The sequence below is a fragment of the Anastrepha ludens genome, chromosome 6, assembly GCF_028408465.1.
Source record: "Anastrepha ludens isolate Willacy chromosome 6, idAnaLude1.1, whole genome shotgun sequence".
Classification (NCBI taxonomy): Eukaryota; Metazoa; Arthropoda; class Insecta; order Diptera; family Tephritidae; genus Anastrepha; species Anastrepha ludens.
Genome location: NC_071502.1, coordinates 115,210,792 through 115,230,812, shown reverse-complemented (window position 1 = coordinate 115,230,812; position 20,021 = coordinate 115,210,792). Strand labels below are relative to the sequence as shown.

Here is a 20,021-nt window from a genome sequence, read left to right as displayed (position 1 = left end):
GTATCATTCGGATTACGTTGATTTGATCTCTGTGCATGAAACACCAAAATGAAGAAAAGATCTTTTCTAATAGGGATCGCCTCTCGGCAGACAATGGCAAATCTCCTAGTGTATTTCTGCCATGAAAGAGCTCCTCGTAAAAAATAAGTGCCGTTCGGAGTCGGCCTAAATTGGAGAAGGAACTTGAGCAAACACCCAAAAAGGGTATAAGCACCAATTATGTATATGTATCTATGTATATATACAAATAAAATCTAAAAAAATTGTACTTAATAAAAAAATTAGGAGGAAAATATTTTTGAAAATTATAGTATGTTTTTAAAAAGTTTTTATCCGAGTGATAGGTGTTCAGTTTTTATATTAATACAAAGAACTTACGAGCAAGCAATTCTAGGATACTTGTCAAGTATTAAAACGAATTCAAATTTTCATATTAAACAAAAAATAATTAGGAACACGAAATTCTATGCAATTTCCCCGATATTTTTCAAAAATTTTTATTTTCATATTAATGAAAAATATTTAGGAAAGATAATTTATATTCCCTGTGACTTTACAGTTAATATATTTGTAGGTGTATGTAATTTTTTATTTATTAATGTGCTATTGTTGTAATCGATTTTCAAACATATTTTTTAAAACATGTAATCAAACGAATACGATATGTTTCAAAGTAAAAAACTGAAAAATTTTCGCTTGAGTAAAAAAATTAACTACTCGTACTTTTTAAAAACGTGAATGCATTTTTTTTAACAGAAAGGCTTTTAAGACTTTCTTAAATTTTTATTTTATATATTGTCATACTACATTGGCACTTTTTTCAAGTAGTATTTCAAAATTTAGTAAATTTTTAGAAACAATTTTAGAAACATTTGTTTGAATAACTTTTTTAAATTATTACATTAATTAAATTACTATGTGTAAGCTCCAATTTTTCGTGCTTTTTCTGATTGTATATTTAAACACATTTTGTATCAATTGTCACATACATTTTTTAAAACATCCTCTATTGGTATTTCGTATATTTGCAATTCCAGCTCCACTGATCACTGCCCCCTACACTTCAGCAGCAAGTTAAATTCATTAATACCCTGAACTCATTTTTAAAAATAAACTAATAACAATTCATATGAAATTATAATTTTTGTGATATTTACAATTAGTTGCTGTTAACTCCTTGATCGTGGTGATATCCAAAAGGTGTTTGAAAAGCGCGCACGAAAATCACTACTTGTACAAAACGCAATTAACTCGAACTTCCTGGGAAATTTCAATAAATTAACCAAAAGTTCTACGAATACTATTTCGCACGATATCTGTGAAATTCTCTTTTTGCTTGCTACAATTCATTCACTTAGTCCTTTTTGTTTTATCAAAAACGAATTTGAAGCTTACTACTGGTCTTTTTACTACTGGCCGCTACGTTACGCACCGCTACGGACGGTTGCAAAATCGTATCGACTTTTCGAGTAGTTGTGTATTGACTTTAGCTTTCTATGGTTTTGATTTTATGGTTTAGCCCAAAAAGGATCGCGGAACGTCGATCGCCGCGGATAACCACAGATCAGGTTAAGAACACTCGTGCGAATAAGCGAGCTGCAGGCGCAACGCAATTATTAAATACGCTTCACTTGGAGTAACTCAAAAAATTTTGCAAATGAAGTAAGACGAAAAATTCGTGAAATCAAAATAAGGAAAAAAATCATAAAATTACAACAATAATGACAAGAAATTTAAATGAAATTGAGAAGAAATTCAGCAAAAGTACACAAAGACTAAACGTATGAAATTCATTCTGGCAAATGAGTGAGAGGATGCAGCTGCAAAAAAAATCATACAAAATTGAGCACACATACACACACAGCACACAGCTCGCAAGACAAAAAAGAAAAACACCAGCAATCAAGAATTTTTAATGTAATGAGCGCGGAACAGGCTAAAGTAATTGCTTTTTTTAGGTGTTGCTGCTTTTAATTTTTGTTCGATTATTTTATTTATTCTTGTTTGTGGTTTTTGTTGTTATTTTACATTTATATTTTTGTTGTTACTTAATATTCTTTATTTTTGTTGTACATTTTTTTATTGCCCGCAGCTCATTACGAAGATCAACGCATCCCAATGGCTGACGTCTCACCGTTTTTTGCCTGCTCTTATTGCCTTAGCTTGGAATAACGTACGTGTGTGGGTGTGCGTAACTCTCTTATTTGTTGGAATTTGCAACTCACTTATTTCATATTTTTTAATTAATTTTTTTGGTTAATTTTGAGTAAAGTTGAAATTCTATATTTTTGTATTTTCATGATATTTTTATTTCTGCTAGAGAGTCTTCTAACTTGTTTGCTTTTTTCGCATTGTCATTGGCATTGAAAAGCTTGCTTGGTTGACATCTCAGTGTTTGGAAAAAATCGATTATGGCTTCCACTAATATTCCAGAACTTTTTATTTTACAATAATTTAGTAATCCACTAAATGTTCTTGTATTATAAAAAATGCAGGTATCGAATTAATCTGTTGGAAACTTTGCTAAAAAAATAAATTGAATTAAATAAGACGCAAAAGGGCCTGTTATTTCGTGAAAATATTTACGGAATTAAAAAAATGTGTTTATTAATTTTATTACTGCTAAAAATTGAAACATGGAGAGAAAGAAAATTCTGTGAAAAAGTTGCCGAAAAACAAGTTTAGTCGATGACTAATATGTTAATACATTTTTTTACAAATCTAAAATAAAAAACAAAACCGAGTTAAGTTCCGACAAGAATGCGGTTTTGCATTTTTAAACATAAATATGTATGTATACATGTATGTACTTATTAGGAAAAGTAAAAATACAAATAAAAATATATGAAAAATAAATTTGATGCTTTATTAAAAAAAGTTAACTATTTTTATTGGAACACTCAAAACCCCACACAATTAAAAAAAAAAATTAAATTATGGGGGAACACCCTTTGTGAACATATATTCAACTATACTGACACAATTTTTTATTAAAAAATATTAAAAATTACAACTGTTATTAATATTAATGCAATGACGTCATAAAAAAACGTATGCACCCTGGTGAAAAATCATCTGAAAGCAAAAAACCAAAAAACTTCGTAATATATACATCAATGGCTATCGTCGTATGTGGCGGTTTTTTTATTTTTTGGGTTTGAGAAAATGGTGCAGGTTTGAAAAATAAGTTTGTGTGTTTACCCTTTTTTTGTTTTCGAAAAGCTTGGAAAAATATTAATTTTTGGAATGTTTAAAAACGGTAGCCAAATCATGTACAACATTTTTTAAAAATAAATTAAAATCGGTTCATAAGTCTTCGAGAAATCGAGGCCACCGTGCTCAGAAAAGTCATTTAGAGAAAAACGCGTTTAGAGTTTCCACTGGGCCGTTGTAACTCACTACCTGCAATTTTCAAGATTTTAAGCTAAAATTTTTTTTACATATTTTTCAATATATCTATTTTGAGCAAATGCAAAAAAAATGATTTTTTTGAAAAATCACAGCGGTATTCCCCCTTAACAAACACAAATATTTATCTCCTTTTTTATTGTTTGGATAAGAAATTTATTACTATTTTGTTTTTAAATGATTTCTAAAGTATTTAGAAAATTTATTGTTGATATCTAATAACTTTTGTATGTTATTAGGAAGTTGCAGTGTTTTGGCAAACAGATTACGAGTGTAACATCAAGAAAAAGCGCTTTTACTTTTTTGAACCATTTTCTAGCAGCCATATAAAAAAATTAAAAAAAATATAAAAAAAAGTTAAATCACTTTTATTCTTAGCGCTAATTTTGCTAAATTACTATCCAAAAATTTCTTCAAATTCTAAATACCCGAAATCAATGAAAATTATAACCAGACTGGTAAAAGTGCTGCTGTAGGCCTGACGCTAAATTTCATGGTTCTGAAATAAAAACTTCCCACTTTCAAAGCTGAGTTCGGCGTGCATGACAGCGGCAGGTATTGTTAAGTGAGAAAAATAATTTAAAAAAAAGTAGCTTAATAAAAAAATTTCGTCATACAATGGCCATAAATCCATGAGATTTCCAATTCTGCTATTGGAATCTATTAAAGAAATTGGATAATGAAATTTTATTGAACGAATTTTGCTGAATGCATTCTTACTCAGATGCACGGCTGGCTATAATTATCTGGTTGTAAATAAATTGCGCAGAGCGGTTAAATTTTGACTACAGTTAGTACTGTTTAAGTGTTTTTATTAACGATAAAAAATAATTGGCTTATTTTCACAACCCAGTGACTCGTATTGGATGACAATTAGATTTAGTAAGAAGTAAGCAGGATGATTTGCCGTTAAAATGAAATAATTAGAAATAATTGAAAAATAATTTGATTACAAAAATTTTACTGTTACATAATTCAAAGGAAAATACACATATTTTATGTTAATTTAACCAAGACAAGTCGAATCGACTATAGAGAATATCGAATGAGCGATTGCAACCATTATAGGCAAAAACCACAAATACCAAAAAAAAAATACAACAAGTAATAACAAAATAAGTAAAAAACATTATACAATAAATAAATAAAAAAATAAAATAAAAAATATGTAAAACAATAAAGACTAAAAAAATAACGATAAAAACTTAAAAACACAATAAAAAAAATGTTAAATCTTAAGGTTAGGTGAACTTAGGTTTGGCACCCGTATCGCCCATAGAGACAACGATGCCACAATTTGGCCACAAAATGGGTCCGCTGTGAGCCGCGGAGTTTGGGCTACATTTCCCTCTCCATATTGAACCATCCTGAGCTTTTGACAAAGCGTAAAAGGTGGTTGATACCTAAAGTGTGTACATTATCTATATGCGGTAAGAAGTAGAATCTTAAATATCGGTTCCTGCTTCTGGCTAGAGCTGGGCATGTGCAAAAAAGGTGTTGAATTGCTTCCAACTCCTCCTCATTTCTGCAGCTACGACAGAAATCATGCGTGTAAATGCTGAATCTCCTTGCATGATTTCCTATGAGACATTGTCCTGTGAGAGTCCCTACTAAGGTCCGTATTTGAAGTACACTCAATTTTATAATACTCTTGGATAGACGTAGTTTTAGCCTTAGCCATGTTTATCTAGCAATTTCACAGATGTTAACGCTAATCCATCTTTGATTTGCAGAACTGATTAGTGCGCTCTTAATAAGAAGCTTACAAGTTGCGAGAGGTATCTCCATAAAATTACTTATGTTTGGCATACAGGCACATCAGGTACAGGTAAGTCTTAATAATAATTTGAAATTTAAAATATTAAAAAAACTTTTCTTTCTCTACTCCTCACTTTTTATTTTCACATCAAACACAATCAAAATATGTAATTAGAAAAGCAATCGCATAATATTTTTTTGCATTTTTTACTGCTTCTCTAAATGACAAAAAGCCATTATTATTTTCATTTATAATTTTTTTATTATTTTGTGGTTTCTTCTACACTGAGTCATTACGAATTAATTTCGTTCAAAAACCATTTTACAGTTTTATAATTTGAGATTAGAGTATTTTTTATAAACAAAACAGTTTATTTAGTCTACCAGTAAGTTAGCTTCACTGTCGTTTCTTCCACCAATCATTTTTTTTTTAATTCCAATAGCATTTCACAAAAGAAGTTTCATTAAGCTATTTTTTCAAATATTTATTTGTTCACACTTTTAACATAGATTTTAGCACCGTTTACAACTTTTGGATGAATAAACTTTAAAATGAAGGAAAAAAACATTTTTTTTTTTTTTTTTTTTTTTTTAATGAACAGTTCAAATAAAATTATTTACAAATAATTTTTTGCATCATTGGCAAAATTTATGAAGTCTGATTAATAGCAAAGATTTTTTAATGTTTGAAAAAAGTTGTATATAATATTAAAAATAAAATAACGCAAACTTTTAAATTTTTTTTTTTAAGTCTTATGAGCAGCTTACACAATAATTGTCATAAAACGGGTCTTGCCTTATTTGGTTTTTCCAAATTTGAAAAATTTACAAACGATTTTAACAATCAACAGTTTTCAACCAAATTATAAAAAAAATATTTCTATTTTAAAAACAAAGTTCCAAATCTAAAACCAAAACAAAAATAGTTTAATAACTGCCAAATTACCAGAAGTTAATAAATTTTTTTTGGAAAATTTTTATTTTTTTGCAAATTTTTGCAAATTCCACAAAAAAATATATGAAAGTTGTAATCTTAATGTTGTAGCTTTAAAAATAAAAAAGTAATATTTAGCTGAAAAAATTTTAAAATTTGTTTAATTTTAAACAACTATCAAATACTCATCAATAGAGAGTTTTAAAATTACTTTCTTACTTTTAAAATCCTTAAAACTTTATTACCTACTTATTATTTTATTTATTTTTATTTCATTTATATTTATTATTTATTATTTATTATTTACTATTTATTTTTATTTTATTTATATTTACTATATTTAAAATTATTTATTACTTATTTATTATTATTATTATTTATAAATTATTAATTATTATTTTTTTATATTTTTATTATTACTTATTAATTTTTATTTTATTTTTATTTTTTATTAATTACTATTATTAAAAAAACATACAAATTTTTTATTACAATTTTTTGTCCTAGCAACTGTGCTTTTTAAAACTGTTTTCACAAATACCCATGAAACCATGTTACACAAATAGCTGCCTACAAGTTTTTTCCCACATTTTTAATATTTCATGCGCCAAAAATTAAAAAAAATTGTCTTAATCAAAAATTTATGTAACAGTTATAACTTGACTCAAAAAATTGTAAAAGCAAAATTTTAAAAAACTTATGGTGTTGGAAATTTATTTAATTTTAAAGAGCTTTAACATATTTCACAACAGTAAATTTTAAAATTAATTTTTTGAAAATTTTGTATACTTATTTTCGTTTAAGAAACAGGAATTCGAAAACTGCAGGACACACTAAAACCAGTAGGTAGGAAGGTGAAATGGTTGAAGTTTCGGTTTGGCACTCCTCAAGTGGCACTAAAGCGCCGTTTTGATACCATTATGAGACCTCCCACAGGCAAATATCTACAGCCAGCCAAAACTGTTGATATAATGGAGGAGATTGATTGGATTTAGGTCGACGCACGGCCCCAGGCTGTCGCAGAAAGGAGCTCCCAGTTTCCCAACCCGGACATTTACAGAGAAAATGTTCTACAGTCTCTTTCTCTGAAAGGTCCGCGCAGCTTCTGCAATGGGGGTTAAATGCTAGCCTTTGCTTTTTTTCGTGTGTGCCGATCGTGCAGTGACCAGTAAACACAACTACGAGTTTGGCTTTTGAATGGCGTGGAGTCCCCATAACTTTCTGAGTCCTCCGTACATTGTACTGGGGCCAAAGGGTTTTCGAAATAGCACAGGAAGAAGCGGAACTCCATCTTTTCTGCACTTTCCTGAGAAATAATTTGTGCAATTCCCCTTTAACAACTATCAGGAGGATGCCGATGACCAAGTAAGAGGTTTCTGAGGCCAATTCAGTCCCCTTCCTGTCAAGCTCATCAACAATTTCATTTCCCTCTATGTTCCTATGTCCTGGAACCCAGATCAGAGAAATGTTACCTGCACAACCAAGAGATTCGATCTCCTCCTTAATCGCGGCTAGAATATCGGAAGAAATGTTAATATCAAAGGTGCAAGCTTCGGTGCAGATTTTCCCCTCTATCCAATCCTGCCTATATGGAAAGATTGCCCTAACACGACCCTTAAAGTCCAGTTTGCCTATAGAGAGATCTGTTCGAAGTTCGAGAAATACGGTGTTAACTGCCGGAAAAGGCGACCATGTCTCTTGAGAGATTGCCTCCAGAGGCCAAAATTCTTTAACCTGATTGCACTTTGAGGTGCAATGAATATGACGGAAAAGTCGAAAAACCATTAAAACCAGTTGAGAAAAAAAATTTCAGAAACTGAAGCTAAATTTCTTTGTAAATAAAAGATGTAATTATCTATTTAAAATATTTTGCCCAACCAAAAATACATTCAACAGCTGTATTTTTATTCTGTAAACTCAAATAAAATTTGGTTTCCAAAAAAACAAAAAAAAAATTTAAAATTTGTAATAACTTATTGTGTTGAAAATTAATTTAATTTTTTTAAAACTTTCACATACTCAACAACAGTAAATTTAAAAATTGTTTTGTTTTTTAAATTTTGCCGCTTTTATTTTTTTGTAGAATCAGGAACTCAAAAATTGCAATGCTCCCTAACACCGCTAGAAGCAAAGTTTTAGAAAATGAAGCTAATTTCTTTGTAGATAAAAGGCAATTTGAAGGTGTAGCTAAATTTCTTCGTAGATATATTAAAAGGCAATTTAATTTTTATAAATTAAAAATTTTTATCTAATCAAAAATTTCTTGAAATGCCATATTAAAAAAAATATTATTTAGACCCAAAAATAAAATGTCTTTGGAAAAAAACTTGAATTTTTTTTGTTTTAATTTTTTACGTGTAATACTACTAAAAAAATTACTTACAGTCAAAAATAAAATTTCTTTGGACAAATTTTTTATTTAATTAGCATTTTTTTAATTTATTTAGCATTTCATTTAAGCTGTTCAATTTATAAAGATTTTTTATAACCTTAAATGTTAGCAACTGTTATAATCTTCAACTGGTTGCCCTAAGAATTAGCGTTTGAAATAAAGCTTAAAAAAACAAACAAAAGAATATTTTAGAAAAAGAAATTTGTCTTTGGAACTTTTTTTTTAATTTTGATTTCTTTTATTTTTTACTTCACTAACAAAGCTGAATTAGTTGAAAAAAGTAACCAAGAAAATATTATGACACCTCGTGGTCTTTTGAAATGTATGCGCAGTAAAATATAATGCCTATTTACTTGAAAAAAACACCAAGAAAAAATTCTGGCACCTACGGCTAAAAGCTAAGTGATCCATAGTTTTTGAGCAGTAAACTACTTTTTTCAAATCGAAAAAGCTATTTTTTATTTGGTGGCAATTATGCCCCTTTACACGGAATTGGATTTAAATTTTTTTTTACAAATAATTTTTTTTGTTGTTCTATTTTTAATACTTTATTTACGAATTGGTTATCGAAAAAATTAGCTTTTCGCACTGAAAGTAAATATGAAAAGAACTTAAAGAGAACGTTTGCGTTAACGATTAACCCTTATAGAGTTAGAAAGTAGTTTTTTGTATGTTTTTTTTTTATTTTTTAAGACTTTATGAATTGGTAATTGAAAAAAAATGTTGATTCTTAAAAAAAGTATAAAAAATTAGCTTTTCGCTGTGAAAACAAATATGAAAAGAGTTTAAGGTGAAAATTTGCGTTAACGATTAACCCTTGTGGGGTTAGAAAGTAGTTTTGTGTAATTTTTTGGTATTTTTAATATTTATATTTATTTAAAAAAAAAAAAGATTTCACAACAAGAAAATAGCTTTCGCACTAAAACTAAATATGAAAATAACTTATGGGGAAAATTTGCTTTACGATTAACCTTTGTAGGGGTTAATTTTTCTATGTAATGTTTTTTTCTAAGTTTTGTTCAAGCTTATATTTACACTTGGAATTCTCAGTGCATATTAACTGAGAAAGACGCATAATTTCTAAATTCTAAATTCCAAAAATGGTTCGTTGTACGAGTATCTTCAATCCATAAATACAGTAGACAATAAAAGTGTGTTTGTAAAAAGAAAAATTTATAGTGCCTGGGTTTAGTTCCTACGTAAACTTTCTTCATTGAAAACTTGATTTTCCATGTCGATTTTTTATAGTATATTTGCTTTTTTATTTAATTTCAGTTGCCCTCATTTCTGATTAGAAAAATAATTCTCACAACTCACTTTGCTCATTTTTCCAATCTTAATCCGTCCATGGTTGTCATTGAAACGTAGGCATTTTCCTATGCGCCGATATAATTCACTTTTCAACAGCACAATAAACTTTTGCAACGATTTTGTTGTCATAGATTTGGAAAAAAAATTTACTTTACTTTTGCTTTCAACGAAAAAAGCTTCATTGAAATTCTCAAATGCCACTACTCTGGGGCTTCTAAATTTTTTGTTTTTACTTTTTTGCTTTTTTCAAATCTAGTTGCAGCTTCAGCTTTCGAATACTGCGCATTACTCCCGCACCTCTCTGCAATGCTGCAGAAATTTTATTTATTTCTTTTGAAATTCAAAGCAAAAATTTTTTTTGTTCAATTTTTTTATTGGCTAATTTTGCAACAGGCAGCCAAAAGTGAGTGAGCTGCTGACAGCAGAGGAGGAAAAACAGCAGCCACAGGCGTTGTTAAAGTTGTTTGTGTTGTTGTTGCTTTTGTTTTTGTGTTCGAATGCTGCCGTTTTGTCGTGATAGCTCGTCGTGCTGACTACTGCTGCGTTAATTTTTTTTTTGTTTTTTCGTAATACATTTTTTTTCATATATTTTCTTTTACTTTTGCTTTGCACAACACTTGCAATTGTTGTTCACTTTGTTTGTTGTAGATGTTTTGAGTGCAAAAATTGCTTTTCTTCAATTTTTCCCCTCTAACAAAAATCACACTCACTCACTTTTTTTATCGAAAGTAACAAACAAACGAATAAGAATGAGAACGTTTTAGAATTAAATTTTTTTATTAAATTTTACTTGAACAAGTAAAAATATCCACACGGGGACGCGTTAACGACTAAATAAATGCTCGTTGCTGTATGTGGTTGGCACATTTACATATACGTACATTTACACACACATACACTCTCAGCAAAAACCGAATAGTGGCCGTCGTCTGCCTGCTTAAACTGGTCGGCGCACACTGAAGTCAGCGAACGCTTTTGCAGCGCCGCCAAGTCAATCAAAAACCCAGCAATTTGGACGCAGTGCAGTGACAAATGTAGAAGAGGAGAGTGCACAGCGAGCGTAAAATAGACACAAGCCAAAGCTAAGCTAAACTAGTGCTTAGTAGAGATAGACCACTCGAAAGCGCCCGTACATAGTTTGGCCAAAAAGCCAAGACCGAAGTTAAAGAGCGTAGAAAAGCTGACCAAAGCAAGGCGAGCGAGTAGCAAGCCAACAGCTGTGGAAGCTATGTAGCTATGTAGCAGCCATGAGATGGCTAGTGAGGTAGTCGTGGCTAACTGTCTGTCAAGTTAGTAAGTAGCTTTTTTGCTTGTTGCTATTCTACTGTTTCTTGCCTGCTTGCTTTTGTTGTGTTTATTGCGAACAGCTGCAGGGCCGACATTTATGGGCTGCTCATAAGCTAGCAAATTTGGGAAACGCTGAGCAGTTGTTGAAGTTGTAAACTAACATTCGCATATTCACGATCGTTTTCTCGCACTCTCGCTCTCTCTTTCTCTCTCGCTCCCTCTCGTGCTCTCGCTCTGCGCTTTTCTCTTCTCCTCTGCCGCCTAACCTGTTTGATTGTTTAACTTAGCAAGTTTGCAAAGGCTAGCAAAGTCTAGTTAATTAAAAATAAATAAATGAAATAAAATAAAAGTGAAGCAGTAAACACCAAAGTTTCTTTTCTAAGCTTCGCTTCTGTTCATAATGAGAGCTCGGCTCATATTGAGAGCGAGTTTCAAAGCTGAACGAGAAAGGTGAGCAAAATCACTGACTGGCTACGCAAGCGCGTTTAACAAAAAGTGTATGACTCTAGCTGAGTAGTGGCTTCCACAAACACATACTTACATAGATGTACATGCTTGCCTACATACATATGTACGCCGTGATATTTATAACTTATTGTAAATTTAAATACTTAACACTTCTGTCAGTTGCTTAAGTCGTTGTTGCCGTTGCCATTGCCGTCGCTTAGAGCCGCCATTATTCTAGCTAAAGCTTAGCCAATTGTTTTATGTGTGTTCACATATTTACACGCTCACTCATTTTTGAGATCATGCTAAACGCAATATATATGTTGTAATTTTTTTTATTACATTTTGCTTACAATTATGACTGCTTCTGTTCTTACTTTTCTTCCACATTTTGTGTACCTGTACGAAAAGGCCAAGTTATCACAACGAAAGCGAAAATAGCTGCATTCGCTATTTCTTTTTTGTTTGAGGTTTCCCAAATTTCACTCAAATGAAGCTCACTTTGAGATAACTTTATTTGCAAAATTTTAATTCAACTCAGCAACAACTCAAGGCGTTATGAACTGTTGAGCTCTGTGGTGCAGTTGAGTGGAAAATGGGAGTGTTGATGGCTAATAAATTTCCTTTCAGACCCAGATAATGCACGTTCGAAAAAATTAATAATTTTTCTTCTTATTAGCTGCTGGTAGTTTCCAGGACTTTCGAAATCCTGCACGCACTTGATAAAGAGCAGGTCTTCCTTCAAAGGCAATTTTTCACTAATTTATTTTTTATAATTTATAAAGAATAAAGTACCTTACTGAGTGCGTTTCGTATTCATTTTAACAATTTAAAATTATTTAGTAGAAGAAAGTCAATAGCTGAAGCCTTTGAGCGCAAGTGAAGTTTTTTTTAAGACTCTAGGTTAGCTTATACTATAGTGGCTTTCTTCCTTCAATAACCAGAGGGAATGCATACAGTCGCTCAGAGGGTCCATTGTGATACCATTGCTCAGACCCACCTAACACCATATCGCTTTCAAAGCGGCAGAGAGTAGTAGTAAGAGTAGTTTTTTCTTTGCCAATTCACCTGCTGTCTGGTAAGTTCCTTTGACCTGGCACCAAAGTATTTAGCGGCTTTATGAACAGCAGCATTGTAAACATAGTAAATTCTAATTAATAAATTATTTAATTCTCATCAGGCAATAATGAACCTGGAAAAGATATCTACATTTTCACTCATAGCCACAAGGCAAAAGAATCCCTCACAAAATAGTCAACAACCTCCAAAATAGCCATGAAATACCGTACATCTCTTAACGAGATGGCCGAGTCATTTCACCTAAAGGTTGCATGGATTATTTTCCATTGTGGCACTGAGTGTAAATGCAGAGCTAATAAACCAGCAAGACTCGGCACCAAATCGGCCGGATGAGTACATAGACAATGACATAGTCATACTCTTATAAGCATGTAAACTATTTCTCCTTGAAGAGCAGCGAACGAAAGATGTCATAAAGAACCCACCTGTAGAATCGCCCGAAAATTGTGACCGACTCTCAATGCTAAACGCACTCTGCTAAACCAAAATTAGCACAGTTTAGCCCACTGATTTTAATTATAACGGGGCAATGCCTGATAGACATGCCCAACCAAAGGGTGGACATGAAGCTGGCTAGATGAGGAAGAGGAAGAGATGACATCGCACCTTCTGTGCCTTTGCCCTATTCTATCCAGACGTACGTGTACTATTCTAACTAAACAATTTCTAATGAATTGTAAGATCTCAGTTCTGCAGATATCAGGGATATTCTAAAAATTTTGAAAAGTAAACACTGGTTTTAGGAGATATAAGGGCAAGCTCCCCATGCGGCATCACAATACACTATGAGCCTGAGTGTGCCTCACAGGACCACCGCTTCAACCTAACCTAACCTATTCTATTCTCTATTCTCATATCCTTGCTGCACTATGTCGAAGTCTGCTCCGGCGCTAACATGAAAAAGCCCGGATATCATCACCAGAATCTTACTTAAACATTCCACGGGTTATCTCATACGGTGTACTCAATGATCCCAGCTTTAGTCGCTTACAATAACTCGACATTGAGAAATAATCATAAAACGAGATTTTAGAGCTCTTTAGTTACTTGATTGCCTACTTCAGTTACTGTTTACGAAACTTGTCGTAGAGATTGCGTTGCGGTTTAAGGCTGACTCATAGGTCTCGTTGACTTTCAAAAAGCCGAAATCTTTCACTATAAAGCAGTTATTTTCTACAATTATAGATTAGAGATTCAGATGTTTGATCTTCGCCATATATTTTCCTTTTGTTGCTCACGGCCGGATCTTGACTTTGTTAATGCCAACTTTTTGCTCCGCTGCACTTTCGTCATTCAAAAATTTTTAAAAATTCTAGCTTTTTGCTATTTATATGGGACAACAAACCACCAAGAAGAAGCTTATGAGTGAAGAGCTTAGGAGGCTAAGTGAGGCTAGTTGGCACCAAACTATGGGGCTGATTCACTGATTCTTGTCACAAATCCCAAGAGACTCCAATGCACCTTCTCCTTGAATGCTGCGCTATAGCGCAGAGAAGGTGGAAGCATCTCGGCCAACTGCAGCCAAAAGAAAGGCACATACGCTCAATTAAACTCAGCTCTATCTGAAGTGTAATAAGTGAACTGGATGAGGTCATGTGATGAGTAGATATCGAAAGTTTCATACGCATTACCCAAACACCAAGAAATAGGAGCCATGATAGTGAAGTGAAGTGCAGCGTAAGTGTGGCGGCAAGTGGGAAGCTGGCACTTCGGGTATTTACTGCACATAGTTCAAGTATTTAGTAATGAAATTCCAGCAAAATATGTATGTTCGATTTGGGTTAAAGGTTCATTGTTGTTAATAAATAACGACAAAAAACGAAATAAACAATTTTTGTCGAAAATTCTGTACTAAAAAATACTGTATGTATGTATGTATGTGTGCATAAAAATTCAAACAAGAACAAAATGAAAAATAGCGACTAGCGCATTGAACCAGAAGAATGTCGTCAAATACGTGAAAGTAAACAGAAAAACAAAAACAACAACAACATAAAAAGCTGAAATAATTGCCCTGCGGGTGTTTGAGCCCACTTATCAGTCACCATATGAACGAGTGCCACATAAAAAGCGCTGCAAGTAAATACACTTGAAATGAGTAAGCAACGCTCAACGTAATTAGTACTTTTGACTAAAAAGAAATGCATAATTTGAATAATGATCAGCAAATTGTCAACATTTAATTGGGAAGCGAACTTGAAATTGATACAAAAGATATATTTATGCATAGAAAATTATTTAAAAAACCGCCTGCAAGCCACAGAACATTCAGCAGAGTATAGGCTGTCGTGGTGCACGCGTGGACACAGGTAAATGGGTAAGGGTCAAGAAACCTAATAAAGTAAATGTATAGGTAGGCGGTCAGCGACTTTTCTAAAATCACCATTTTTTATTAAGATCTTACGAGTTTTTTCTGTGCACTCTCGTGAAAGGTTTCAGTTGAGAGCTGGATGTTTCTTTAACTAAAAAAAGGTCGATGATATGTAGAAGGACTTGCGTGCATCAATGAAGAATTAGGCTATGCCGACAGAATGGCTAGCGTTCATTCTAGCAGTGGCTGAGGTATCAGACGAAGATTGGTACAGCACTTTAAGCTAAGGTGTTGAAGTGCCCGTAGAGCCAGTTGCAAACGGTAAGCGAGTTAAGCTATTTTTTCTCCGTCAAGCACTTTTCACTTGAGAATGGCAAAAAACGATTATTTGCCATACGTTTCGAGTTCGGTCAAGCCCTCTGTAGGTAGCAACCAAATACCCGTTTACAGGCGAATTAAGGTGGAGGTACTCAGTTTAAGGGCTCACTAGAGTCTACAGCGTCTATTCATTGGCATGTGCAGCTTTAACCGAGCGTCTACTTTGAAGCAAACGTGACCTTAAATAAAATACCCCAGAAACTAGTTCAACTACGGATCCGTCAAGTGAAAATAATTTCCAATGAGAAACAAAACAAAACCTTGTATGAAATAAACCACTTTTGAAGGCTTAAGGAACATAATTTGGGACCTCTTACCCGGAATATTTTCTGCCCATATACATAGTTGATGCCCACAAAAAGGCTGAAATAACTGTCACCCAACAAATGCGATTAAAGGGGCACATTAAGAAGGTTATTAGCGCTCTCCCACAGCTGCGATGTAAATGAGCGCAAACTCGGTGCTGGCTTTGTAAGCGTAGAGAGAAATCGCCACCAGTAACTTCTGTTCACTCCGAGCAATACAATACACGTCAAGAAGAAAAATCCAAGAGAAGAGGGGGAATGATTTTAGTGGAGTCCCCACGTAATAACGACGGTTACTAATGGTGCGAAGGCATTTTGAACCCAACCTCACTGCCAAAAAAAATTAAAAACAACAGAGATGCTTTGACATTTCACTCATTTACGCTAACACTCTACTACAGAGAATAATGACGCAATCAAAGCTTACTTCTATGAGCGCTTATGATTACGCGCCCGGTATGTGATTACGAACTTCTTCTGAGGATCGACAAGGAAGAAAAGGAAGGAGAGGACCACAATCGGAAAATTCAGCCTTCACGACGAAGTTTCACTAAGGAATGTAGGCTGATCGACTACTAGCACGATAAATCCTATGAAAGACTTATGCGGCTATTTCAAGACCGAAAAGCTCGAGTTTAAATCGATCACATTCCGATAGAGGGAAGGCGCGCGTCCAAGCATTTTGATATAATCATAGCAGAAAAATTCAAAAACGTAAGCAAATTAAAAAAATATATATACAGTAGGTTCTGTTTTTATGCGGCTTTTTTTTATGCGGTTTTGAAATAGTGCGGTTTTTTTTAAATTACAAAATGCATATCGACCTATCGGGAATTGTACATATAAACAAGATTCTAAACCAGCTAAGCAAAAACTCATCACAGATTATATCAGAAATGCTAACCCTACAAGTATGGAACCGCCTGCATAACTATCTAGATCAGACATGTACATTTCCTCAAGTGACGAAAGTGATTTTACGCCAAATCCTAAACGAACGCGCAACATGTGGGTATTGTCTGATTCTATTTCTGACTTAACTTTATTTTTCGATTCTGACGTTTCTTAAATAAAGATATAATTTGCAAAAATACAATATTTTGTTTATGCGATTTTATTTAATTATTTCAGATTCATGCGGTCTATGGAACGTATCTATAGTTATAATATGGGACTAGTGCCCTTTTTTATGCGATTTTATTACATTATTTCAGATTTATGCGGTTTTAGTACTTTTGAAACGTATCTATAGTTTTACTATAGAACTAGTAGCTTTTTTTATGCTGTTTCTTGCGGAACGTATCTACCGCATAAAAACAGAACCTACTGTATTTATATTAAGTAGTTACGCGAAAAAATATGTTGGCCTTAAATTTGCTTGTTAGGTGGCGCTGGCGTGGGACTATTTTTAAAAATTCTGTTTACTTGCCCGATTTGACTTATATTCAGAATCTATTTTAATTAATATTTTTAACTAAAATTGGCTCGATAGGCTGTGCTGGACTCGAAATATTTCTACAAATTGTATTTTCAGCCCAATTTTTTAATATTCAGAAAATATTATTAAAAAAGATTAAAAAACTGTTGGGCTAAAACTATCACCATTTATGGTAGTGGATTTGAAATAGTTTTAAGGGCCTCGGCTTATTTGTAATAGTGTTTTTGGGTGTTTCTTTAAAAGCATTTAAAACGGAACTGAAAAATGATTTTTTATTTTTCTTTTTAATATTTAATTTTATGGTCTATTGTTAAAAAGTATAAATTTTTTTTGGCGATACGGGTTCGTTCAAAAAGTTGTCAGGCTTCAAAAAATTGTCTTCCAAAACAAGGTATACCGCTGGCGACACGGATTCCGGGACTCACAGATGTCTGAAATCAAAAAGGGTCTTATTCAGTGTGAATGTCATTATCGTGGGGACTACGAGCTTTAAAAAAAATTAACAAAATGGTAGACGCTCAAAGATAAAAACCGTTTTTTGACCCTTTTTTAACTTTAAAGGTCCGACCACTTCTTGAAGACTGACAACTTTTTGAACGAACCTCGTATGGCCAAACAAAAACTATATTTTTTAACAATGGATCAAAAACTAAAATACTGAAATACCATATTACACGCTTTTAAAGAAACACCCAAAAAGCACCATTTCAAATGAGGCGAGGGCCTTAAAACTTGTAGCTATTTGCAGTCCCATTTGATTTTCATTCAGAAGTATTATATAATATTTTTAAGCATTTCGGAATATTCATAAAAATAGTAAAGTTCCGAATCGATTGATATTTAGAATATATTTTAATTTCACCGAAAACTGGCTTGATGATGAAATAGATGAAATAGAAAAATTTCTAATGGCTGCATTTGAAAGACAGACAGATGTCGTTGGATTCGATATATTTCTAGAAGTTGCATTTACAGCCGACTTTTTTTTATATTATTGACTTAAAAAACATTTTTGAGCTGAAATTACCCCAAAAATTGAATTTACAGTGCCATTTGATTTCGGAATATGTTAGTTAGGTGAAAGGAATGTTTAATGTATTCCTAAACGTTTTATTCACAATCGAAATTTACTAGACAGGTGGCACTGGAGTCGAAATATTTCTAATAGTTGTAAGAATTTGAGAGGTAGGTAGATGGAGCTGGATTCAAGATATTTTTGAAACCTGCATTGGTCATCCGATCGGGTTCGTATTCAGAGTATATAGATGAAAAAAAAAAAAAATAATAGTGTTTTATCCAAAAATTTAATGTTTTATCTAAAAATTTACTCGATAGGTAGTGCTGGAGTTAAAATATTTCCAATAGTTGCATTTGAATGGCGAATAAATCGGATAGATGGTGCTGGTTTCCGGAGAGTGATTTTAAAATGTTTTTTAATTGTATTTACAATCCAATCCGGTTTATATCCGCAATACATATATATAACAAGTGGCGCAAATTTAATCAGCCTATGGAAAGATTTATAATTTTTGCAAATCGCGTCGTACGTCAATCCTATTTGACACTAGCGAAGTAGACAGCTGCAGTATACAAACCAGCAAGCAATGGAGCACCTAAAGGGGGAATCAATGATTTCCATTACTCGAAATAATTTTTTTTTTGTTTTATTTAGAATTTTTTTTTCAGTTAGAAAATATTTTTTTGTTTTATTTAGAAAATAATTTTTTTTTTGTTTATTTAGAAATTTTTTTTTTATTTAGAAAAAAAGTTAATTAAAAACGAAATTGGATGATCAAATGTACCCAACTTTGTATTTAATATATTGAATTAAAATTTTAATTTAAAATTCACTGAATGTGAGGCAATAGCGTCGAGATATTTCTACCATTTTTTTTTTATTTCTAATACCGACCGCCAACGCAACTTTTTAATGGAATGCCGAGTTGTCGTAAAAAGGTTAGTATTAAAAACGAGCTATATGAACATTTTTACGTGAAAAAAGCTACACAGAAGATATAGTCCCAACGCAAATTCGAATCATTCAATTCAAATTAAATTCAGTTTCAATTTTGAATCGCTTTAAGTTTCCTATTCGTTTCGGATTTGGGATGAATTAAATGTGGATTAAATTTAGAAAACATTTGTTCTTTGCATGGAAAACATTAAGTTGCATGCAGACGCCCTGAAATATCCAGATATCAAAATATCCAGATTGCCAAACAAAAAATATAATCCGTTCGTGGTTATTTCTTATACAATGAATCGATGCAAATAATTGTGCTCACATTCAAACAAAAGCCACATCGTGGCAGGTTAAGGCTGCTGCTTAATAATTTTTACACTAATAACTCAAGAATTGTGAAATGCTGGAAAGGGTCCCACACTCACCGCAAATGCACCAAATTTATTACCGCCCTCTTCCGCTGTTGCCAGGCATGTAACGGTGGCAGAAAATTTTTGCAAAATTGTAAAATTAAAAAAAAAATTATAAGCACACATAATTTTGTATCTAAAAATAAAAAAAAACTAGCATCTCCACTAAAAGTCATGTCTGAATCACTTGCTGGCGATAAAAAACGTTCATCTTTATGTCATTGGCTCTGTGTGTAGCATTGCCAAATCGCAGCTATTTACAAATCACGACGAAAACCTGCTTCATCACATTTTAAAAATCCTATTGAACGGGGGGAAAAAAATTCAAACTAACTGTTGCACAGAAATTATTAAAATATTCGTTTGGCATTAGTTTTTTGAACCCATTATTCAATTTGTAATCCGCCAAGCTTGTTCGAATTGGTGCGCTACACTACGATGCGCTCACTTCTTGCCCCTGCAACAACATTGTCAAGGGTTAGTTAACGGTAAGTGGTTAGCTGTTTTGGTTGTCACACATGTTTTTTTCTATATTTAACTTGCCTTTTGAGAATAAATTTAAATAATTTATTAAATATTGCATTGTTGTTTAACGGTTG

General features: G+C 32.5%; 1 protein-coding gene across 8 annotated transcripts in view; it reads right to left on the bottom strand.

The window, feature by feature from the left end:
- The window catches only part of LOC128868400 (venom metalloproteinase 3), a 247,771-nt gene extending 236,939 nt beyond the window's left edge, over positions 1-10,832 (bottom strand). For 2 of the 8 annotated variants that reach the window (XR_008455109.1, XM_054110447.1), the window contains exon 1: positions 9,810-10,831. The gene's annotated coding sequence lies outside the window, so the exon portion shown is untranslated. Of the gene's footprint in view, positions 1-1,157; positions 1,579-9,809 lie in introns of those variants that run through there. The other 6 variants (XM_054110451.1, XM_054110452.1, XR_008455111.1 and 3 more) reach the window with 5 other exon arrangements.
- Between the last annotated feature and the right edge of the window lie 9,189 nt (positions 10,833-20,021).